General features: G+C 46.3%; 1 protein-coding gene across 4 annotated transcripts in view; it reads left to right on the plus strand.

Moving 5' to 3' along the window:
- ZRANB3 (zinc finger RANBP2-type containing 3) overlaps positions 1-23,309 on the plus strand; it is a 2,038,675-nt gene that overhangs the window by 1,749,810 nt on the left and 265,556 nt on the right. The window lies entirely within an intron of this gene.

Genomic DNA, 23,309 nt, shown 5'->3' on the forward strand with positions numbered 1-23,309 from the left:
AAAACTGGGAAACAGCGTGTAAAAACAAGCTAAACGAAATCTCGCAACTAGAAGAGGAGCGCCTACAAAACCCAATGAAAATAAAAAGGAAACTTGAGGAGCCCGACTGGATAAAGACTCTTGACGGGGCGGCTCAGCTTAAGTCAACTAACCATCTCCCTTTACAACAAAGTAAGTTGAGCACTATCCCGAACTACCTCGCCAAATTTCCCAACAAATCAGCAAGAAACATCTTTTTGAGGGCACGCCTAAACCTTTTGGAGACCAACAAGATCCTGGCGATTAGAGGTCTATCCAGTTCAACCAGATGTCGCTTTTGCAAAAACGATGAGGAGCTCGAAACTCTTCGGCACCTTCTTTTAAACTGCCCGAGAACCCAGGCAATTAGTGAAAAATACGTCTGCCCACTTTTGTTGGCATCGCACACTCAAGAAGAACAACTTTGGTGGGAGAGACTAATTAGCTGAGAAAGGACCGCCTGGACAGTCGCCACAACACAGACTCTGAAACAGATTCTTGGGCTGAAACATCCTTTTGCAAATAACAGTAGTGAAGAACTGGATAAACAGTGACTTTCAATACAGTGACTTTTAATATTTTTTCAATATTTTCTTCTACAACTGTTGATTTTCTCTTCTTTCTTGTAAAAATCATTTATTTTGATTGAAACAAGTAAATAAAAAATAAAAAAATAAAAATGGTAAGACCTCCCAATCAGATGGAAATCAAGGACATCGGGAAGAGAGAATCTGATTGGGAGAACACCCTGAAATCTCAAGATAACTGAAGAGTATCACAGGTCTGCTCCTTAGACCTTAAGAAGGTCCACCCGTGTTAAGCCCATTAGCAGGATATGAAGCACATGTAGGAGTGACATAATCACAGGCAGAACTTGGTCCCTGAAGATAGTCCATGACACTGAAATGCATTGGATATCCTAAGAATGCCAATGTCCCCAGAATAAATGCTTCATTTTATTAATAACCAATTGACGATTTTGAACATTTTTTGTATTAAATATTTGGAAAACCTACATATTTGGGAATTACCTATATGCATTTGAAAATGTATAAACCTACTCAACAGTTATATGTGAAATATTGACGTCCTTCCAGACGCCTAAGTTATCCTAACTCAAGACCGCATCCTCTGTCTCTATACCTATCCGACACTCCAAGTGGGGCTATTCTGGTGACATGACTAAAGAATGCCTAGAAAACATTGTATCATAGAATTGTAGCTCTCAAATTTAAATTAAAAAATATATCTGCAGTGCCTACTCATCCAGAATCCCTCACTCTATGATGAAACATGACACACAACACAGTGCAAGAGCCTTTTTTTCCTGTATGGAGATTCCTCATCAACCTCACCCACTGTTGAATAGAGACAGATGTCTGTCCCTTATTCTGCTCCTGTTCTCGGGCTGTCTCCTCAGTCTGTAACTTAAAATGCTCCATAGCGCCCCCACCCATTTCTGCAACGTTTCTGCTTCATGCAAGCTGGAAAAAAAGCAGATTTTGACATAAATTACTAATGGCCAATCGAAAATTCTAGGCTTGGGGATCATATCAATAGTATTTATTTCTGTTGACCCATAGGCATTAAGAACTCTTTTGTAACTTAGATCAATGGTAATAATTTCAAGGTGCAAGCTACTACATAAATAGACACTTCCTCCTTTAGTTCTCCACGCGACACATTACAACATGGATACATTATTACTTGCCACGGTTGTGTGGAAATTGTTAAGCCTGGTTTACATTATGTAACGTTTGCATCATGTTTCTTTGAAACAGTGTACGTTTTCATCAGAAAGTATTACATTTTTGATAGGATATTAAGTTAAAAATAGAACAATCAAGGTAATGATTATATTTCAAAAAGCCTTTTTCTTTCGGATTTTACAGGCACGTTTGCAGGGCAAAAGGCCTTGTATCACCCGCCAGAAAAAAACACATGTGCACCCCTGGTGTAATTGTTTCCATGCAGTTTTACAATGCTGATTGAGGGATGTGTGTTAGGGTGTGCCCATGTTTCTTCTTACATAATATTCTCTTGGATTACTGCACAGTAAATGGTGGTGAGAGGAGGGGTCCTCATAAAGGGATTTCAATGTCTTGAAATGTATTTAGCAGCTGGCGTAAAACATTGGGTGCTTGTCAGCCAACCGGGATACTTCAAATGGGGGGCGTAAAGCATACATTTGTTGCATTTCCAAATATTCTGTAGGCATCTTCGAACCCATCACCTGCTTCCAGTGGCTTTCTGCCAGCCTCCTTAATCCCGAAGTCACATTAGCCAAACCAACCCACTCTCCTCAAACCCAACCTCTTATCTTGTTTAGTGGAGGTGGGAGGGTATTTTTCTCCCTATCTCTCGCTTAGACAACTGTTTCAGCAAGGGGATTTGCTGAGTCCACGTCTGCTGGCTATTAAAAGAAATCTGAAGGAGTCCTGGCTGCCCCTTTACCTTTGCATAGAAATGTAAAGAGTACTTCTATAAGCGCGGATGGTTGTGTTTTCGTGTTGCACCCCATACCCATACTGCTCAGTGGCTGAATGTGAAATCCACTATCTGAACATGACACCTGGCTCCACATCTAGTTACTATTGGCGTTCGTGCCCGGGGCGGTGCCAACACCAGCAACTTCATTGCTCTTAACCTGTGTCAGAAGCCGTACTTCTTCTCCCTGGACTGTTAGCAGGTTGCTGTTAATAATGTGCCAGTATGGCTACAGAGCAAACGGGAAACGCTGTGATATTGCAGACGTTATGAAATGAAAGAATTCCGAATGTTTTCAAGGAGACATTTGCAATAATATTCACTGGCAAATCCCCGATAGGTCTGGCCTTGCAAACATGTAGAGGTTACGCCATGTTTATTTTATGGGTGCTGTACAAAAGAATCGTACCCTCTTCATTTTCCAAATGCCGGGCCCATTAGTGTTGTCAATGGCCCTCATTACGACCCTGGCGGAAAGTGACTGACCGGACCGCCACAGCGTAAATAGCGTTTCCGCCATTGCACGAAGGAGCAAAGTGCGGCCCATTCCGACCCATCGGGCACGAGCACCACGCCATGGCGGAAGTGCAAAGTCTGCGATGGCGGAAATGACCCCAAAACGGCCCACACCGCCGCCGTACGGCGCCCTAGGTGCAATACCGCCACCCCTCTTAGCGGTCACCGCAGTGTGCGCCTACCGGAAAGTACGGTGACCGGAAATATACGGAAACGGAAGTTAAAACATGGCCCCGGAACGGGAAACATCCCGCCGTACACCTATAAAACCACTAAAACCACACAACCACTAAAACCACTACCCTGAAACACACCCCAACCCGTCATCCACCCTAGCGAAACCAAGAAAAATGGGAAAAGTAGCGAAGAAAGCGTGCGACCGCAAGCGGCAGGTCCACTTCTCCCGTGAGGAACTCACCGTGCTAACAGAGACCCTCCAGGAGAATGCTGCCGTCGTCTTCTCCACGCAAATGACCAGAACGGCACTTGCAAACAAGAAGGCCATATGGGCTCTGGTGGCACAGCGGGTAAGTGCGGTGGGGACCGCACCCCGCACCCCCCAGCAATGCCGCAAGCGATGGGACGACCTGCGGATACGCGTCCGCAGCATACTCTCTGCCAACCGCAACATTGCCACAGCCACCGGGGGAGGTCCTGAATCACCCATCAAGTTGACCCCCTGGGAAGAAATCTGTGCCTCCACCATCGGAATGGAGAGCATAGAGGGAGTCGGAGGGATGGAGAAAGGAGTGCAGACATCCGAAGATTCAGGTAGGGGGGCCAAATAAAACAATGCCAAATCCACACAGTCCATCCATGTGAAGTACCATGCGTCCACATAGTGCTACAGAAACACATGTCCAGGAGAACGTCCACACACATAGGCCTGATAGCGCACGTTAAAACCCACAATAAATACATAAATAATTAAAACCCCCTAAAACACGCACTACACGTGCAGCAGGCACACCCTAACTGCAGGCTGCCAAACAACTGCACCCTCACTCCACACACAAATGAAAACACCTCCAAGGCCCCGACCCAAATCACCCTCAGGTACCACTCCAATGCATGTGATACAATGCCATTCCAATTCCCACAGACCCATCAATAACCCTCGCCCTCCTTTACTCCACCACAGGGTCCGATCCAAACGACGAGCTTCAGGACACCCCTACCAGCACACCTGCAAAGAGGGCCAAGACCAACGGCCAGAGACCCTCCACCTCAGCTGCACGCATCAAGACACGGCAGCAGCACAAATCAGGTGGCAGCACAGAGGAGGGAACATCAACAGGCACCCCAGCAGCCAGCATGGGCACACCACCACCACCACAGGTCCCCCCAATGGATGCCACAGAAGGCACTGCCTCTGGTGGCAGCAGCACCATAGGTGACACCCCATTGATGGCAGCATGCTCGGACACCGAAGACGGGGATGTCGAAGTCAGATCCATCCATGACCTGTCCCAATCCCCCTGTCTGTCCCATCCCGTACAACATGAGGATACCACGCAGGGGCACCCACAAGACGACGACTGGCCATCCCCCACAAGCCCTGTGGCAAGGCAACATGAGGACAACAGCCCCTCTGTGACACCCCCGCAAATGGCCATGGCCCAGCAGAGGCAACAGTCCCTCGACCAGTTAATCGTGCAACAGCAGCAAATGGCCACGCTCCTCAAGGACCATGCCGATGAATGTGGGGGCACTAAGGCAGCCATAGAAACATCAACTGAGACACTTAGGGCAGAAATGGAGAGAGGTACAGAGACGCTAAGGGCACAAATGGAGAGAAGCACCGAGAGCCTGAGGGGGGAACTGCATGCGACGTCCAAAGACGTATGTGCCGAACTTGCCGCAGTGCGCCGTGTGCTCACTGAGCTCTCGCAAACCCTTAGGGACATGCATGGACGTGAGCAGGCAGAGACATCATCCGTTGCAAGTTCCGTCCAGGGCAGCCCCCAACGTAGATCTGGGAGGAACCTGCGCTCCACAGGCAGGGGTGCCCCTGATACCCGCAGAGGGGGCTTGCAATAGCGACAGCCCACTGACAATGAGCATCTTTGGACACTGGTGTTCGGGGGGGAGGTAGGAGGGTGGAGGGGGTGTGTTGGGCTCACTTGGGTGGCGGGTCGATAGGGTGTTCAACATGATATCACATATGCCATAAACAGTGCACGATCAACCAATGAGATGTGTGGACATTGATCTTTGTGTACTAGGCCATCATAGGCGTACAGTCCATATTGTGCATGTCCCAGACACACACAGTGCCACGAGTCCCGTGTCCATGTATCAGCCACCAGGCGTGAGTGCTAGAAGCATGCATCAATGAGATGCTGACGAATGTCACGGGCCTCCGGTGCCTCGCAGACTCCATGAGGTGCTGCCACATCCCCACCCTCATCATGACCATCATCAGGTGCTTGCAGTTCTGCGACAGGGGGCATGGGCACATTTCTACGTACGCACATGTTGTGGAGCATGACACATGCCATGACCATCTTTGCAACCTTCTCATGGCGGTACAGGAGTGCCCCGCCAGACCTGCTGAGGCAGCGGAAACGAGTCTTCAGTAGGCCGAATGCCTGTTCAATGACTACACGGGTACGTGAGTGGGCATGGTTGTAGTCCTCCTCATGCTGGTCCTGTGGGTTCCGGACTGGTGTGAGGAGCCATCTCTTCAGTGGATACCCAGCATCACCTGTATGTGGACGAGAAACGCATGATGTGGAATGCCATTGCTACGTACGCACACCCCCCCCCCTTCCTGCCAGGTCATTGCCAAATCACATACCCCACATATTCATGCATGTAATGAGACTCACCGAGTAGCCAGGATCTGTTCCCTGCGTGTCGCTCCATGTAGCGTGGTATTGTAGAGTTCCTCAAGACCATAGAATCATGGGTTGATCCAGGGAATCGGGCACAACAATGTGTAATGATCCTGTTGGAGTCACACACCATTTGTACATTCAGGGAATGAAATTGTTTTCGGTTGCGGTACTGGGCCTCCATGGCATGTGGGACGACCAATTCAACATGGGTGCAGTCGATGGCACCAATGCAACCCGGTATGCCGGCAAGTGCATGGAATCCCACTTTTGTGTTGGTAATTTCCTGCTCCGAGCGTGGTAGAGAGATGTAGTCGTCTGCGTGCTGCAGGAGGGCATCGAGCACTTGCAATAGTGTCCGTGAGAACAGTGGCTGGGAAATGCCATGCAACTGTCCGACTGTGTGCTGGTAGGTGCCTGTGGCCAGGAAGTGTAGTACAGACACCACCTTCAGTAGGGGTGGGATGGCGGTTGGGCTATCTATCATGCTGACAAGGTCAGCCTGTGTCATGTCCACAATGGCGGCTATGGTGTCCCGGTCCAGACGGTAGAGGGTGTGGATCTGCTCATCAGTGAGGTTGAACGGATGTGCTCGGAGGCGTGGGATTGCGGGCTGCCTGCGTGGTGGTAGTGGCTGTGCTGGCGGCCCTTGCTGGCCCTGCCTTGCCCTCCTCCTCCTCCTGCGTCTCCTCCGTGCGGCCGGTTGTAGTTGTTGTTCGTCTTCTTCTTGGAGTTGGAGTACTTGCAGTGCTATCAGGTCCCCCAGGGCCAACATCGCGAGTCCTGCCGGTAGCATTTCGGTGTGGTTGTGGGAGGAGACTGGCTGTGCAATTTATGTGTTTTCAGGCTGTATGGCCTCCACCTGTGGTGATTAATTCCACCTGTGCAAACTGCTCTCCCCTTTGGCCGGGCACGTCCCGCGCACAACGCTGCAATTCGGGGAATGGCATCTTGCTATTGCAATCATGTATTTGTACCCGATGGCCGTGTAAGATTGGTTGATATGTTCATTCTGCTGTGGTCCCATTGTTTCACATACTATCTGTGCAGTCGCGAACAGACTTGTGAAGGGTCAGTGGAACGTAGTACTCGAGTAACGGTGGGCCCTCATGCATCACTGTACCGTGTTGCAACGACGGGCGGGGCGTCCCATTTGTGGGTGAAGGCAGTTGCCATTTTCACACACAGCCGCACTCGATGGAATAATTAGTGATTTCAAACGGCCACAGATGCCTTTTCGACGTGATGTTGCAAATGAGGAATTCGAAGGGCGGCGCTTTCGGTTTCCAGCTAGCGGCGAGGAGATGCCCACAGGTCTGACGGCAAATATAACGTTCTATTGTTTAATGTCCTTGAGACAGGGGCCATGGCGAGGAAGCAATGATTGATATGAATAGTTTGGGATGCGCAATAGCTACGTGGCCGATGAGGCCGGCCGTTCCCAAATACATGTTACTTCACGACACTGGAATTACGGGCTGGGGCACTGTGGATTTTGCAGGCTGCATAACGCACAGACTCAATGGATGTTTCTAATGTCATGTGAGTAATTATTCAGGCGTTTTGATCCCGGGATGAGGGAATGATGGATGGATGCATGGGCAGGTGATTTGATACAGAGTTTGCCATGTACAGGGCTTCTTGGGATCTATCCGCCTCCCCTACGCTATGTGATGCAGGGCTGCCATAGTGGGACCATCGTCTATCTGGCCTTGTTGAGCCCTCCCTGTCTCGACGCGCCCTCAGACACTTGTGTCCATGCACGTTAACATTCCCATCTGATGGATTCTGTTTTGACAGACGCATGCACAGGTACACTCGTTTGTGATGGTGTTTGCACCTCGATATAGATGGTTATGAGTCGCAAGTGGTTTTGGGGTGGTGATGATCCTTTGGAGTGGGCTAGCATGCATATGGCTGTGGATTTAGTGTGATCATTGAAGTGAGTTGTTGGAATGTAGTTCTGATGGCCATTCTGTTCTTTTTCTTTTCTTTTGGTTGACAGGTATCTCCTCCCCTTTTGCCACTGCCATCTGTATGCCACTCCTGCAGATGGGTTTTACTCCCGACACCTGCTGCTTCGTGTTAATCAGTGGAGCAGCATTACGATCTAATGGGACGATCGCCAATGGCCCACATGCCCTTACGCAGTACTGGTGGCTCGGAGCAACATTTCGGCCTTTCAGCTGGACTAGTGCCTCCCCATTGGGACGGCCCTGCGGTTCTGTGCGCTTCCATGTTGCCTTTTCGTATGTGAATGTGGCTCTGTGTACCATGAGGGAACAGGGCGTCACACAAGTAGTGGCTGGTCATTTCTTGCGGATGCAGCCCACAATGGTGAAAAGTGTTTTGGAGTTCATGGCCTGATGGCTGTATGGGCTTGGTGATTTTGATGTGCATTAAATTTCTATTCTGATTTGGCCCGTGTAGCGTTTTTCTTTGCAAGTGATGTGGCATATGCCTATTTGGGGGGCGATGTATTGTGGGGAGATCTGCATTGGGTTCCAGCTTCGGAGTTTAGTTGCGTGGTACTGTACTGGGCGTGTTTGCCTACGAAGCCCGTGAGGTCAGGGATGGGGGCTGCCAATATGACCGTTTGAATGTTGTCATGCTCAGGGGCGGGGGATTGGGTTTTGTGTAACAGATGCCGGTCAGCCAGGTGGACTGGTGGAATGATGTGATTCTTGGAATATTGCTGGTCACAGGTGCCTGTGTTTGCGTGCGTTTCTTGGTGGGGGACTGTGGTCATGTCCATTGGGATGGCTTCTGTATTCGTGCCATCTGTGCCCTGCAGCTCCCATTGGCCCCTGTTGTGTTTCTTTTGTTCGTTGGCATGCATGGGTGACTTGTACATTTCAATGGTTGCATTGTGACTTCATTGCACCTACGGGGAGTTGTACTTTGTGGGCAGGGAGCGGTGTACAGGCACTCAGTGGGGCCGTTTACGGTTGATTCGCGATGCCGTACTTCTCACCATGGCGGAATGGTACATTCCGCCATGCTTGATGGCGTTAGGTACATGTCCGCTAGGGTCGGAATTGGCGTACCCTTGCGCCATGGTGGTGTTTGCGGTTTGGCATGGCGCGCGCGCGCGTGCTTGGTGCAGTTAGCGTTGGCGTTCACTACGGTGTCGCTAATGGCTTCGTACTTTGCGGTGACGGGTCATAGTCGCACCGAGCGCTATTCGATGGCGGTATTGCATTTCTGCCATCGTTTTTCGATTTCCGCAAGGGTCGTAATGAGGGCCAATGCCTGTGGACACTGGTATCATTTGTCACCCTCACTTGCTACAGATACCTATCAGATACTGTTCAGGGGTGGACTGGCCTATAGGGAACTCTGGAGATTTCCCGGTGTCCTCTGCACCCTGGCCCCTTTTGTGTGGTATTTCCAAATTTCGCCATAAGACATTTTTGAGCTTGCTGAAAATGTGCAATATGGGGCTACTTTGAACATTATTTTCACAGCCTCTTTTGGTTCCCAGTCCACACCTGTACTTCTTGCGCTTACTTTTAGTCAATGACTATTAATGTATATTCTAGGTCCAAGAAAATATATCATATGTATAATAGGCTGCAACGGGCTTGTCTGGCACTGAACCTGTAAGTGCCTTCAATGAACTTAACCCCTTCAAACAATTTCCAGATTGTGCTCAAACAAAGCTATTGAAACCCAGTATTATGTCTCTCATTGATTTGTCATATAAGTCAATCATTTAACAAATTGACCACATTTACTTTTATGGCCCTCCAAATTGTGCACATCTCCCAAGGAAACTATATCTTTACTTGCTTAAAAAACTACAATAGGGTTTTCACCTCTAATTATGACACACAAATGGATGAATCTGTGTCTGCTAACAACTACATACATCTCAGGTGTTTCGCTTGGTGATCCACATCAAAGCTGTGTGGCCCCTAGTAAGCTTCTTCAAGGGAATTACATTTCTGAACTATATATTATATAAACAAGTTATAAACCATTGTTTCAAACCACCGTTGCATGTACATCCAACAGTAAAAAAAAGACATAGAAAAGAGAAAGACCATACATATATAAGTCAGCAACCTCATTCGTATATCAAAATAATTCTCAATCAATCACAATTATGTCTCAAACCATTAAGGAAACCAAGTGCAAAGCAAATGACAGTACCAATTACTAGTATGTCTTTTATCATTTCCCCACGTTAAAGACAATCACATTCTTGCATTTGTTATATTTCACTGTTTATTGATCAAGAAGCGACAGCAAATTTCACGTAATGTGCTTATCAATTATATTTCTCCAATCCTCCTACCTGTATTACTTCCTTTGTGCATCTGTAATTATTTTCCATTGAACCAATTTGTGTTCCAGCATGTATGGTTCCTTCTTATTCTTGTAAAATAATCCTAAAGAACGAAAGGGGGAGCTATAGTGCCATCTTTATATTAAGTTACTTAAAACCTCTCCACTGCTTGTATTAAATATCTTCTTACCTATATAAATGATGTGACTACTGTGAGAAATCTGACTGTGTCTCACTTGCTAATCCCCGGGGATCTGTCCTCCAGGTGGTCAGGATACAGCCATTGCTATTGGATCCAGTTCCTGGGGGTGTACCAGTGCAGAAGGATCACCTGGATGAGGGGTCCTTTGGGAGAGGAGGCTGGACACTGACGGGTGAGACGCGGTACCCCCTTTCTTATAACACCTTTTCCCCATCCTACCTCGTAGGATAGTCAGAAGTTCTACCCCCCACCCCCTTTCCAACACAAACACTTTCCTACACCGAGACAGACAATGGACCAACACCAGGGCCGTTTACCTGACATGTCCCAACACAAGGGGCAGGCAAATAAAAATAACTATGCACACCTGTCGGCCCTTTCCCTTCCCCACAGGCATAAAAGGCAGAGAATGAAAGCACACTTGAAGCAAAGCCGAACGCACGAGGAAGCAGCTATTCCGGACTGGCAGTTCAAGCAGAGAAGAAAGGCGGAGAGACCTGAAGGGACGACAAAGAGGGAATTGACCTTCTTGCCCTTTACAACTCATATCCATGAAGCCTCCGAAAGGGAAAGCATAAGACCGGCAAGTCTAGCTGGTGTGACCGGTGTCAGCGGCACACAGGGCTCTCCCGCACTGATAGTCATAGCGGGGAGAAGAGTTTGCCGCCGTGGTGCCGTCCTCGACTCCCGAGACAAGAAACTCCAACAGTTCAGCAAAGCCGGTGAGTCGGAGAAGACAGATAGTAAAACTGAACTGTGCTGTGCCCACGGTTGCAAGCGGCAATCTTGTTGAACAAAGAACCTGTGTGATTGAACTTTAAAGAAACCTTAGTAAAAGGTTCAGAAGCAGAGTGGACAGGCGTCACGGGGACGCTCATTCAAAGGACTCTGACTGAAGCCTTTTTTGGGTTGTAGTGCTTTGTTGAAACTACGGAAACCAAGAGGCCTTAAGAGAGGCTAGTGTGAAGTGTCAAAGTGGTCCTACGAGGGTCAAGCAAACCCCCTCGTACACTCGAAAGTCTTTGACACATTGGAAAAAACTGATTGAACTGGAAAACTGGCAAATGTGAACCCGACAGAGGGATGCCTGCAAGTTGAGGTTAAAACAATCATATACCAGTGAACATTGTGACTACAAGTGTGAACCCAGCTGAGGGATGTCCACAATGGATAGTTGGTTAAAAAGACATTGAGACTGTTGAGTGATAGGTTTTTGAGTGAACGGCCGTAGTGAACGCGATTCAAGGAGGCTAACGTTGCAAGAAGGATCGGAGTCCCGCTGAGGGGGGATCCAAGGGGCGAAGAGTAATTGCCCAACGTGAAAGATTACCAAAGGAACGTTTTTTGTTTATTGTTTATGGCTCAGCAGGCCTTCTAAGGCAAGAGACTTTGCCAGAAAGAGTCTTGGCCCCGGAAGGTCTGAGCATCATTGAAAGGAACTGTAACCTTGTGTTGGCGAGGCCCATGAGCGTGCTGTGCTTATAGATTCTGCCTTGGTCTGTGCTAAAATGGTGGGGAACGGAGACCCCCGGCTATAACATCCTGACTTATCATTTGTGAACACTTATCTTTTCTTGTGAACATTATCCCACACTCTTTTTGAAATTAGCTGTAAGGATGTGCAATCGTTTTTTTTTTAGTATAAGCCCTTTTATTTGACTTTGCCTTATTTATTTATTTATTTGTTTGGGTTAACTCTGACCTTTACAAAACAGTTTTCCAGCATTTCAAAGGCATAATAAAACGATAATAACATTTACATTTCATAAAACTAATAAGAAGCTAAGTTGATTTAAGAAGGCACACAACACATTTAAGCAAACCGTAACCACACAGGGGAAAAGAATAAAGAAGAAAGAAAAAAGAGAAAAGAAAAGCAAAAAAAGAAGGAAAATGAAGAAGAGGAAAAAGAAAAAGATAACCAGACAGCATGGCCATGCCATAATAACTGTGGTAGCCGTCCCTTGGCTATTCTCTATTATGTCCAGTTAATCATGCCGAGATGGTGTAATTATAGGTGATTATCAGTCCTCTGAACTTCCACATCTTTTATTTCCACCTTCGGTTAGTGTTTTTGTTATATCAATTTCCTGTCAGTAGCAGTCCAATTTTTGCTAGAACCTGCCCAACTGCTATAGATAGGGCACTTCTATGCCCCAAGATCAGCAGATTCCAGAAATATTCTGAGGACAAACATTCTACTTCGACCACAAATTTAGAGAAATGGCTTACTCTTACATCCCAGGTCCCTTCGCAGTCTCTGAGCAGATAACTTGGACTTTGTTTAATTAGTTCTGCGCAAATATCACACCAGACGATGGCTTTGTGCTTTAGTCCCCTTATGTTTAAGATTTCTCCTGTATGGATTAGATTTAGGCGTCCCCTGAGAAATGTATTTCGTGACTCCCCTTTCAGATGTTTTTGTAGGTATTTTGGCAACTGTCACAGCTTAAAAGAAAGCGGTTTGTAGGTCTTATGTGCCTCATGTTTGTCCCTGTTCTAATCCAGTCCAGCGTTTGTTTATTTTTTTGCTTTCAAAGGATTAGCCATCAGAACTTCTATTGATGTGTCAGCTTCCAACAAGATTCTAAGAACTTTTGCTTCTAGATGTTTAAGAATCTTTGACTTGCTCATTTGCATCTGAAGTTTTATATCCTCATATAACAAATTTTCTTGTGGTTCTTCTATCAGCCTGTAGAGTGAAAGAAATCTCCAGTCTACTTGTTGCTCCAGGGATTTCAACCCGAGTTCGAGCCTTAGGGCCGACATGGGAAGACAGTTTGGCAGGTCTAACAATCTTTTCCATATCTGACCACCTACTTTTTGCCAATCTATCTCCCAGAGTGTTGGTTTGGCCTCCAGGCCGTATAGTATAACAGGGGTTATTTTTGCAACATAGAACTTTACCAGCAGTGTAATAGAAAATGTACAAAGTTCACGTAAAATCTTTTTCATCTGTGGCACCGCTTTCTCGACTTTTATCCTTATTTCTTCTTTGATTTTATTGATTGACGGAGAAGCGTGTACCACATACCGCAAATACACTAGCTCTTCTGTTCTCGGGATCACTTCGCTTTCGAGAAACCAACTAGTGTAATTTACGCGCTTTTTTGGGTGCTTCAGTACTAGAATTCTTGATTACTTTGGGTTTACTAGGAGTTCATTTGCTTTAGTATACTTGCTTAGGCCATTCAGCAGATGTTGCAGCCTTACCGCTGTTCTCTCGATCAGGACTATGTTGTCCGCATAGGCGAGCCAATAAACCTTGGTTGTATCTAGTTTGGGGCTCGCCATTGCCCATGATTGCAAAAAAGGCTCTAGGTCTGACAAATACTGGTTAAAAAGGAATGGGGCTCCCAGGCAGCCTTGTCTCACTCCTTGTTCAACATTAATTGTGTTACTTATATGTTCGGCCTCATCTAGTCGTACCATCAAGGAGGTATCCTTATGAAGTTCAATTAATATTGACAACAGTCCCCTCGGTGCTCCCCCATCTCTCATTTTCGCCCACAAGCGTTCTCTATTGACTAAGTCAAACACCCTGGAGAAATCTATCCACGCTCCATATATAGGGCCTTCACCAAATTCTTTTGAGTGTTCTGCCAGGAGGGATAATGTTAGCCCGTTTAATGTAGTGGGCATACCGTTTCTGAACCGTGTTTTAAATTTAGAAAATATCTTTGTTTGCTTTGCCCAGTCCTCTAGCTCTATCAGGATCATTCTCATGAAAATTTTACTTTCGATATCGAGGAGGGCGATTGGCTTGTAGTTCGCTGGTAGAGACTGATCTCCCCCCTTTATAGAATGGTATAATCACAGCTTGTTTCCAAGAGGAGGGGAACGTTCGGTTCTCTAGAATTTCATTACAGAGGTTGAATAGAAGGTTCGGCCAGGTTTTAACGTTGTTTTTTAAAACCTGGTAGGTTAGCCCATTTGGGCTCGCTGCCTTTGAAGAAGCAGCATTTTGGATTAGATTTTATATTGGCTTAATATCATATTTAAGCTCCCATTGCGCCGCTTCCTTCTTCCCTCCTAGGACCTCTGATGTACTTTTATAAAGTTATTTGTAAGGTATTCTACCCAGTTCTTTTCCGAAACTAAATTACACTGATTGCTGTTACTGCTTGGTTTCTTGCCCAAGTTGTTTATAATGGACCAAAAATTGCGTGTATTGTCTTTACAAAGAACTTTGAGCATCTGCTCATTGTCTTGGTGACGCAGGAAGTTTCTTGCTCGTGACCACTCTTTATAGGCTCTTGAAAGTTTCTGTAGCTCTCTGTGCAATGTTGTTCGGTTTGCTATGAGTTTTTTCAATTGTCTACCTTCTCTTCCTAGTCCTTTTTTGTATACCCAGGTTTCTTCATCAAATGTATGCTGATGATGAGTTATTTTCCAAGGTCCACTTGCACTTGGTGGATGTACAGCCCAGCTACATTTCTTAAAGCATTCAGGTTTACAATTTTCTTTTAGTTCCGTAGGAGGAAGACATGTGAGTTTATCATTTAACTTCTTCCCCTCTCTCTTGTATTTTACCAACATTGCTTTCCCTTTTCTCACAGACAGATCATGGGCGTATATATCCAAGTTGTATTTTATTAATATCTGGTATATTAATTTTTATACGAGCATGATCACTCCCTTCCCCCCCATATGATTTCCATAGATGTGTCCTTTTTTTGGATGATTTCAGAGGCAAACAATCCAGTGTGGAGAAGGAGTTACCACGCAACCAAGTTGGTTTTGCTGGCCTATCACCTGAGATCGAACCCGTTAGCATGCTGAGACCCCATGAGTTAAGGTAATCCACCCAATGACAACCTGCCTTTGTTTTTTTAGCCCATTTCAAGTTGTTTTCAGTGCTCTGTGTTGATGTACATTGGGCATTTAGATCGCCTCCTAGGATCACGTTTACATCACTATGGAGTCATGATACCTTTTCCATTGCTACAGACATCAACAGGTATAAGTATTGCAGGCTCATTTGCGCCGGGTTCCAGTACACATTCACTATGATGAATTGTACCTGTCCCCCTGTTGTGTGTATCCCCACTTTACATGCAAGATACCATCTTTTTCACTATGTAGTACTGTGACATCTCTACTTAATGAATTGTTGACTCCAATCAACAGCCCTCTTGAAGGCCGACCCATTGCTTTCTGTGATGCTGACACTGTAAAGATCGTAAATCCTTCTATTTGTATTGGATGTGTGTGCCAGGTCTCCTGAAGTAATATTATGTCAGTATTACCAAAGAGGGTTTTTTTCATTTAATCCGTGGTAAATGTATTTGGACCACGGGTGTTCCAGCTTGTGACTTTTATTTCATCATACCTAAAGGTTCTGAGGACCCAGGCCTAACTTCTGGAGTACCTGTGTAAGGATGTCGGGAAGTGCAGCCAATGTACTACCTTTCGGATCCCCACTATTCTTATTTGGGTCGGAGTGAGCATGCTGTTTTGATGCTCTCATTGTTCTTATGTTTGGTGCGTTTCCGTTGCAGATCCCATTATCTTTTTCATTGTCCTCTTCCTCCAATATGTTGTCTAGAACCAGCAGATGGATTTTTTCTAGCTCTTTTCTGTTAATTTCTACTGCCTTCCATGCCTTCAATGACGTGAATCCTACCGCTACTAATTTTGGATTGCTTCTGCTCGGAAACTTTACATATTCTATATCTCCTGTCCCAAAGAGAAAGAGATTAGGGATCTTGTTGATGTAACCAAGAATTGCTCTCCTGCAAAGCGAGGTATGTTGCAGAATTTTGTTTGTTGCCTTGAGCCATAATCTTGGAATTGCATACTCTTGATCGTCTATTTCCCACCATTAGCTGAGGCTGGTACCGGGGGATTTCCCCCTGACGTGCCCCTTGTAGACTCTTCTGTACTGGTTCATTATGTTCACCGACCAGTACCTTTGTTTTATCTTGACCATTTTTGCTAACCATCTGCAACGGCAAAGTTATGTTTCCTTGTGAGAGATGTTGCAAAAAGATGGGTGCAATTTTTCTGGTAGGTTCAACTGCCGGAGCAACATTTTTTTTCGGTATGCACTTGGTTCCCCCTCTTTAGGAACATTGGAGCCCACGGAGGTCCTTTTATTGAGGGGCAGGTCTTTGTGGTAGACTTCCCTTTATTTACTTCTGCGGACTCAAGAGAGCTTGAAGGTTCATTAGTCTCTGGCCCCCTATTCTGTGCATCTCCCGTTTGATCCTTGGATAAGTCAGTTTGAAGCCCCACACTTATACTATTTTTCTTTGTGTGATCTGGAGCGGCCTGGTTTTGGATTAGGTCTACTTCATTTTTCCCAACTTTTCTCCTTTCTGCTTGTGCCACTGTACTTTTCCAAGTCCTGTTTGCGGCTCCTTTACCTCTCGTCTTTTGGGACCCTCTGTTCCTTGTCTTGTAGGTCTTCCTGTATTATAATATCATCTTTACTTTTCAATTGTTCATCACAGTTCAGGGTTTTCCCCTTTTGTTTATTTGCCAAAATTTTCTTTTGTTTTTTTTCTGAGAGCAATTGGGAATGCAGTTGTGCATTTCCTTCTAGCTTTTTTTCCTTGCTTTCCTCCTTCCCTTTGAAGGATTATTTCCCGCTTCTGTCCATTCTGGAGAAATCTCGTTCTGGTTTTTTTTGCAGGTCATTTTATTCAATTGTTTGGGGCTAATTTGGTCTGTCCTCTGATTCTTCCATCATGTGTGCTAGTCTTCTGAATTCCTCCAAGACGGTTTCAGAGAGAGGTGTATCGTCAAAGCCGTTGATATCAACCTCTTCTCCTGTATAGATTTCTTTGACCCCCACCTCTTTCTGTGTTCTGGGCCTTAAGTAAAGATAGAATTTCTGACAACAGGCCATTTTGCCTGTCTTCTTCTTCTTTATTGCATTCAAGGGACCATTGGACTGCTGAGAGATCCAAGCCTTGTTTTGTTACTTCCACTCTCAGTTCATTAAGGGAAGGAGTGAGGACTGTGTTGATTGTTGTTGTTAGTCCCACTATAGTTGGTTCTATACAAGATGTTTCTCTAGTCAGTTCTAAAAAGGTTCCAGTCTGCAGTTGTACTTCAGTTTTTAGATGTTCAAAGACTGTCACCAGGGAATTTAGGACGGAATTTAGTGCTGAGAGGGTTGTAATGCTCGCTTGTTTTGCACCCCCTTCCTCCAATAATTGTGGAGGTTCTTGGTTTATTTCCAAGACTTCCTCAATCGATTGTTTCCCAGCATTTGTGTTGGTATCTCCTCGCCAAGATCTTCCTACAGGGTTATGCTCTCCGCGGTACTTTCAACAAGAGTGTCTTTTTGCGTAACCGCTTGATGTAAAAGGTCATGGTTGGGTAGGGGCTCATGTTCTCCATCATTCGGTCTGGGCCGGATCTCATTTTGGATAGCATTCACGCTTTACCCCACAAAAATGATCCTCTATTTTTTTTTTTTTTTTTTGGTTGTGGTGGTATATTCCAAACCATGCTTCCAGAGTTGGACAGTATCAGGTACTGCATTGTTAGTAACCAGTCGCTCTGCGTGCACCTGAGCTATTGCTGTTATATGTGGTGTCGATAATGCAGTGACAACTCTGCATGGTGTGGAATATGTATCTTGTGTTGCTATCTCCTCTAGGTATGACCCGTCCCATTCTGGGCAACTACGAACATCTAAGAGAGCCTTACTGTGCAACTTCACTTTTTCTTGATAATGTTTTTAAATAGTGATTCTGCTTACAGACAAAACAGACCGCTAGCTAAGATCAATATGCTCGCACGCACATGTTGTTTCTGGGCTCGCTATGATCATATGGTGGCAATCCAATACCACTGCAATGTAAGCCCAGTCTTACTTTAGTATTCAGAGCGCGCTGTCATTTGGAGGAGGTAGCTTATGGGTTTTGCCGTTGGTCCCTTGATGTACTTCTGCTGCCAGTGAATTCTCTCCGTGCTTGTAATGGCAGAAAGTCGGGCCTGTCTGCCAACACAGTGTAGATTTGATCCTCCCAGAGCTCCTTCCAGCTCCACAGTCTCACACAGTCTGCACGCCACCCTTGTCACCGTGCCGGTCTTCTCGCCACAAGGGGGGTGCGGACTCGCTTTTGCAGCACACTTCCTGATCATGTGATACGTCACGTGACGCGCTTGCAAAGGATGATGAGGTCTTTGGTTGAAGGGACACAGCCCTCTTAGTACTGATCGTGTTGCCGCAAATTTTACAGTTCTAAAATAAGAGCTATCCTTGCTCTCTCCAAAGGAACGGGGGTCACTCTGTAAAGCACAACCATGTGAAAGTGCTGTCAGTAACTTCCAGCTCCACTGTCCCACAACAGTCTGCACGGTCGTAACTTGCTCCCATCTTAGATTTAGCTTTTTTGTAACCCATTAATGCAGTTTAATAAACGCACTTTAACTGTGAACACTTGGGTCTATCTTTACTGTTGCCACCATGAGTTGCTTACACTACTTTTTCTTTCCGCTTTGCTAACACAGGACAGCTTTCTTGTGATGTCTCGTCTGAAATGTGTCAAAGTCACATTTAAAAATGATGTTCCTAGGGATCATGAAATATTTCTGTGGGTCTTTATGGTTGATCATCCTTTGTTTTTACTTGTACCCAAGAAATGTGCTTTCTTATCTATTGCCTTATTTTGCGAATCACCAATCTTCAGATGGTTTATCTGGGAAAACTTAATTTGAAATAAAGGACTGAACTAGAGATTTATTTTGCAACTCACGTCAACCAATTTGAATAACTGCAAGTCAGCTGTAGGAGACCATATACACGTGCAATGGATTACGTCCATGGGAGTCCAGGTAGTCACTGTGACATCATAGAAGCTGAATCCAACCCTCAGCCTCACGCAAATCCTACCTATCATGGGCTCATACGTTTTCCAGTGAAAAGAAATCTTTCTACGTGAAAATATATCTTTTTCTAAAGATCTTTTCACCAAAAAAACGATTTAGAAAGACTGCTCCTTTCTAAATGGAACGGTCATGCCCCTGCCGTGCACGAGTGCGCACAGGGGCTGGCGTGCACGTCGGGACCGTGAAGTGCAGGACGAGGAGAACGGGGAACGGGAAAGTGTGTGGGTGCGTGTGTGTTGTGTATGTATGTGTTTTGGTTTGGGGGCGTCTCAGGTGGGCCGGCGGAAATCCCGTGGGAGAGGTTGGGGGTGAGTAGTAACAATGGGTGGTTCGGGGGTTTCACCCCCCCTCCCTGCCCCCCGAATATATATTTTTTTTAAAAAGCATTTTAAAGGTCTCCAGAGAAAAAGACATTACAATGCTAGTTTTACGATCAATAGAAAATCAGTCATTGCAAATCGGTCTTTTTCTTTGGAGACCTTTAAAATTAGGTGTTTTCACATAGAACCAACAAAATAGGCACAAATAGACAATTATTTTTGGAATCGTTAGGCATCTGCGAGAAACCAGCTGCAACATAAGAACATAGTAGAACTCATTGCAACACTAAAATGTAATGGTTGGAAAGCTTTAAATTAAATATAAACGCTATCAAATGTTATTTAATCTTCCATTTTATTGTTATTTTTTTACAGGAAAAATTACCCATGTAAAACAGTTTTAACTCCACCCCAAAATAGGCAGCACAGCCTGAACCTGCTAGACTACATCTATTCTGCATGGCACCCCAAGTAGATCCAGACATGTTTGTCTTGTTGGAAATTATCATTGAGGTGTAGCTTCTGAGCACCCAAGTAACAGTGTTTCGAGTGGATTGTGTCCTCCAACGTATTCCTCATCTTAGATGTATCCCATCCAGCTTTGCTGCTCTTCGCAATTTTTTCGGCAGAGGGCACCGTGCGTCGATGTCGTCGAGTCGATGGTCCCTCGAAGGCCTCCATCGAGGGTAACGTCATCGGGTGTATAAGTAGCACGCGCAGCGCCAGTTGGCTCCATTTCTGTTTTTCCACACTACTTTGCTTCGGACATTCGGCGCGCCTCGAGTTCTGTCAAATATATATAACGAGAAGATAATTATGTCCTCGTCATCGAGGCCGACCACAACCTTGAGAACGGGTTTTAAGAAATGCAAGTCATGCGGCTCAAAAATGTTGATCACGGACACGCACCACGAGTGTTAGTGGTGTCTTGGGGAAGGCCACGACATGGAGGCCTGTTCGAAGTGTCAGGCGAGGACGGGGAAGGCTTTGCGAGAAAGGAGAGGAAAGCTACAGGTAGGTCGGAAGGATCGAAAAGCCTCTAGCGTCGAGTCGAGACCCCATGGGGAAAAATCAACTCGACGCGAAAGGCATCTATCTAGATCCCGAAGCGATTCTCATCGCTCGTCGTCTTAGTCGAAAAAGTCAAAGAAACAACGCCATAGGTCTCCCTCCACCTCGTCGTCGGACGAGTCTCCGAAAATGAAATGCCCCACAAAACATTTGTCTACCGAAGAGTGGGAAGCATTTAGGGTCAACATGATGGAGGTGTTTGAGAAGGCGAAGCCTCGGTCCGCGCCTTCTTCGGAAGCCGCCGGGAGCGTCATCGCTCCGACACTCGCGCGCCCTCGAGCCTGGGTGATCATAAAAGGAAGGATAGGGAACCTTCCAGGACGCCAAGCGATAAACGCCCGAGTCGATTCGACCGCCGAGGTCACCGATGCCGTCCGAGACCTATTGCACCTCAAAGGGGAAACCGTCGAAGGCCGCCTCGAAGCAGACCCTGTCGACGACCACTATGTCATCACGCCGTCGACGCCGAAACCCTTGGCGCCAAAGGCTCCAACCAAGCCAGGGCAGCCAGAAAAAGAGAAGGAAAAAGTTAAAAAACATGTAATTCCTTCAGAGCCTGGTACTACACCTCTTCCTCCTCCTCTCCCAGAGAAGGTTTTCAAGCCTCTCCCTAGGAAGGAGTTTTTCAAATCCTTGACCTCAATTTTTGAGGAACAGGAGGGATCAGAGGAGTAAAATGTACCTTTTGGATTGGAGTATGGCACCCCAAATGTCCCAGAATGCTTGATCTCAGAGGAAAGCAGAATGAGGGATTTGGTGGAGTCTTTACACAATGCAAGTGACATTGACACCTCTCCTGAGAATGACTTCGGTAGACCAGATCCACGAGAGCATGCCAGTCCATCGTACCGTCAGTTAATGACCAAGGTGATAGATTATTTGGGAATGGCTAGACCACCAGCCCAATTCGTCCAGGACAATTTAACAGACATATTGGACCATGGTCCCACTGAAGACCCAGTACTACCTTTTCATGTAGCCTTACAAAACAGGGTGGCCAAAAATTAGGAAACTCCGGATTCTATTCCTCCGGTAAATAAATCTCTCATCAAAATACCGCTCAGCCAGTAGCGACCCCGGCTATCTGTCAAAACATCCCACTACCGAGAGTTTGGTCATACAAGCAGCCACAGCTTCCAACAAACTTGCGTACCCGTCTATCCCTCCAGACAGGGACGATAAGCGTGTGGATGGTGTTAGGGAGAATTCTCCCTAAGGCTAATTTCCCAAACCTTGTGAGTCCCCCAGCAGCTTTGCTGGATTTTTGAGGTTTATTTTTTTATCTCCTGCTAAGAGTGAGATTCTTTTACTCCCACTCTTAGACATGATTTGAGGTGTTCCTTTAACTTTCAATGTGTTTTATGGGCTATGGGGTCTTTTACTCCATAGGGTCTCATATGATTTTTTTATGTGGGTTACACAGCACCCTCCGTGCCGTAACCGAGGGGTGTCGTAGCGACCCCCCAACATAGACTCCATACCCTGGGACTGACTACTGTCTCCCAGGTCATGTAAAGTCACCATTGGCTTTACTAGTCCCAAATTATGAACAGAAACCAGTACAAACCATCGTATTGTGGACGTACTGGTCGGGGCAATTCGATTGGCCCGGGGTCTGTTGTTCGAGGGGGCACGTCTCCGTCCCCCCTGATCGAGTTTTGGCTGGTGGCAGTGGATACTACTTTTTATATTCGACCGTGAATATATCTCTATGGGATTTTCCCATTGTTCGAGGCTACCAACTTTAATTATTTAATTCTTATAGCCTCGAACATACCGCCGGTTTATTTATTTAATATTAATTCACCGGTTGGTATTTTTTGCCAGAACTCGATTCTAAAATGGCGTTTGTGTTCTCTTCTGTGACTCCAACCCAAATCGAGCCCTTTGTTCCACTTTTTGGCAGGCTTCTCCACAGAAGCATCCAAAAGTGGTGCCACTCTGTCTGGGTACCACAGGAGGTGTAGGAGGGGGTTTAGGCACCCTGGACTGAGTTACTTTGGTAACTCAAGTCGTACTCTTGTGTGATTGGCCCAAGTGGTGAGCCGGCCGGCTCACCACTTAGCATGTTTGAATGACAGCTAGGCTGAGTGAATGGGGTTGTGCTGCATAAAAGCAGGGCTTTGGGGACTGGAACTTCAGAAGTCGCCACAGGACCTAAGAATCTGAGGAGGGAGAAGCTGAGCCGACCTGCAACGATGTCACCACCGGTGGAGCCCTGCTGAACCGTCTCACCACTTTTCCCGACGACAGAGGAGATCTCCAGTCCGGAGAGTCTTCTTCTTTTGACTGGTGGGGATAACCAGTTTTGCCTTCTTTTCACCTTCCTGGAGCATCTCGTGGCCGCCTTGCCCGCACCCCGTGGTAAACCGGATTACCACGGTTTACCACTACTGCGAAGAGAAGAGTAGTGCCTTTTAACCAGAGAACTCCGGGGCTGGTTTCTTCCCTGGCAGTGCAACTACCTTCATCTTTCCTCCACGGCGAGACCTCTTCTTCCTCTGGACGAAACACCGACTTGTACCTGCTGCCAGGAATAACTGCCCCCGCTGGAGCTTCCTTCACACTTAAGGTACTGATTCCCGCCTGACTTCCCTTGCGACAGATCGTTCGGGGTGACAGTAAAGCCTCAACTTTCTAACCTGGGCTAGCCTGGGACAACCTAGCTAACTTTTCCTGACTTTAATTTCATCCTTTTTGTGCAAACTATCTACAAGACT

The sequence above is a fragment of the Ambystoma mexicanum genome, chromosome 9 (assembly GCF_040938575.1).
Source record: "Ambystoma mexicanum isolate Mex_15411 chromosome 9, UKY_AmexF1_1, whole genome shotgun sequence".
Classification (NCBI taxonomy): Eukaryota; Metazoa; Chordata; class Amphibia; order Caudata; family Ambystomatidae; genus Ambystoma; species Ambystoma mexicanum.